The sequence below is a fragment of the Rhinoderma darwinii genome, chromosome 7 (assembly GCF_050947455.1).
Source record: "Rhinoderma darwinii isolate aRhiDar2 chromosome 7, aRhiDar2.hap1, whole genome shotgun sequence".
Classification (NCBI taxonomy): domain Eukaryota; kingdom Metazoa; phylum Chordata; class Amphibia; order Anura; family Rhinodermatidae; genus Rhinoderma; species Rhinoderma darwinii.
The window spans coordinates 143126755-143129254 of NC_134693.1; the positions used below are offsets into that span (position 1 = coordinate 143126755).

Sequence of the window (2500 nt, forward strand, 5' to 3'; positions counted from 1 at the left end):
CAATTCATTTTCCCCATAACGGCCGCTTTCCATCTTCCCGCTGCTTCTGATTTAACGTCCCTAATTTTAGTCCGACTATCCTGTCTCTCCCTCACAGGTGGGCCCCCAGCCCGGCAGATAACATGCCATTTATTGTACCCAACGCCCATGTGGTGCGTCAGCTTCCAGCTGCCTAATAACACATGAAGATAATAATAGAGGGAGCGGATGAGGGGTGTCAGCTCCACGTCCTGCCCCCCGCCTGCACATCAACCAAAGCTGCGCCTCACACGTTGCCTGACTACCAGGACAAATAATGACCTTGGCTGGCAGTGAGTGCCGGGAGCCGGGGCAGGGGGCAACGTAACACGATGAGGTGCCAGTGACAGCTGGTGCTGCCCGCGGCTGGTGACAGAGTTCTATGGAGTTATTAAGTGTAAAATAATGTTAATTGCGGCTGACACAGCTGGAGGACTCGGTCTGCGATCCTGACTCTGCAACGTCCCAGACCCCCACCCATATCACGAGGGCAGCAGGAAGCAAAGCACCCCGGGAGGTACGTAATCCAAGCGCAAGCATGGGAGGGGGAGCAGGAAGCAATTAGCAGCGACAGAACCTTCCCAGTCCTCGTGTGTCAGGTGACCGGCATCGCCATACTGGACAATCCCCCCCCCCCCCTCCAGACGTCCGCCGTGATCTTAGGTTGGTCATACTGAGCGGTTTCTGATCTTTATACAGAATGTGACATTAGAGAACCTGAGGAATCACACGAGTTTCTGAATTATCAAACCATTTCAGGAACAAAGTTTAGTACGGGGGTTCAGAAAAGTAATTGCCCCCCCCCCCCACACAAATGCTTCATTCACACGGCCACGTTCGGACCGTGATCTACAGACCGCGCGTCGGCCGCATTTCCCGGACCCAACACAGTTCAGGGGCCGGGCCCCTGGCATCGTAGTTGTGTTTGACGGTGAGTCACTGCCTCCCCGCGGGAATACGGTCCCGCACTGAAAACCTGATTACACTATGGGACAGTATTCCCGCTGGTAGGCAGGGACGCCCGGCGTCATACGTAACTACGATGCCAGGGGCCCGGCCCCTGAACGGTGTGCAGGCCGGGAAATACAGCCGACATGTGGTCCGCATATCACTGACCGAACACGCCCGGGTGCACGAGGCCTTAGTAACTGGTTGAAACCAACTCCTCCCTATCGTTTGACGTCAGGCTTTACCGCTGTTGGCGTTTATTTTCTACGGCTCTTCTCGGCAGTGATGCGGTCAGTGAGAGGCTTCTGTATGAGCGGCACGTTTCATTTATCAGAGCAGAATAGAGGGGCCCGCCATCATCGTGCGGATAGTCTGCCAGCGGCCACCCCACATAGAACAAATTATAGGCCTCAACGGGGACACCGGCAGCGATCAGAGACACAGGCGGAATTCATAAACCGTTCTGTGACTGCTCAGGTTCATGGTGTCTAATATTACACGTTGTCCAAAGATCAGAGACTGTTCAGTATGACAGATACCCAATAATGGCAGCATTGGGGGGGGGGGGGGGGCAGATATTTTAGCTTCACTGTTAGAGGGGGAGAAGTATTTTCGCCAATAAGATGCAGTTAGGAGTTGATTGGTCAATAGAAGAGAACGCACAGGGTGCACACACCCCCCCCCCTCCCCCTAAATGGACAATGCAATTAAGTGCCAGCGTACATGAGGAGTGGGATCTTTGGGTCCTTCCCCACCCCCAGCACCCTAGGGTCCATTGTAGGCAGGAGTCTATAGGCTGTGCTTCACCACAATGTTAAGGGGAGCCCCACTACTCAGGGTTTGGCAGTCTCTCCTGTTCCACAGACAATACAATGGCAGCCTGTATTCTGCTGATGCACTGGCAGGACTGCTGCGGGGGATTTCGTTTTCCTTCACTTGCCCTGCTTTATAATCAGATTGATTTCACTCACAAAAGAAGCAATTCCTAGGATAGTGGTGTATTAGGGAATGGCTATTCATTGCGGTGTACAGTCATTTGTGTCCCATGAAAAACCTTGAGGGTCCAACTCCTCCTGTGCCAGGAGCTCCTAGACGCTTACACCATCATTAGGAACAACCACCACCATCATCAGCATCAGATTTGTCTCGTGGTTGTTAAGATTATGGATTTGGGGAATACTCCTTTATCACCGGTCCACAGAATAGGAAATAAAATGTCTGATCTCTGGGGGCCTTCCCTGCTGTGATCCCCATCAATTTCCAGAATGGGCGTCCTGAGCCCTCCATCCCTCCTCACAGCACCCCCACAGTGAAAAGCTTGAATGGAAGAGTGGTTGAGCATGCGCCCTGAAGCTTCATTCAATGTCTATGGGACTGACCAGCACTGTGCTCCACTGTCTGTCAGTCCCATCGCTCCTGCTCACAAAGTGATGAAAGGAGGAATTAGGGCCCGGGGGGGGGGGGGGGGGTATGAGAGGTCCCCAGCGATCAGACTTATCACCTATCCTGTGGTTAGGTGATAATCGCCAATCCT

General features: G+C 53.2%; 1 protein-coding gene across 1 annotated transcript in view; it reads right to left on the minus strand.

Moving 5' to 3' along the window:
• The window catches only part of TEX264 (testis expressed 264, ER-phagy receptor), a 19026-nt gene that overhangs the window by 4104 nt on the left and 12422 nt on the right, over positions 1 to 2500 (minus strand). The gene's annotated exons all lie outside the window — the stretch shown is intronic.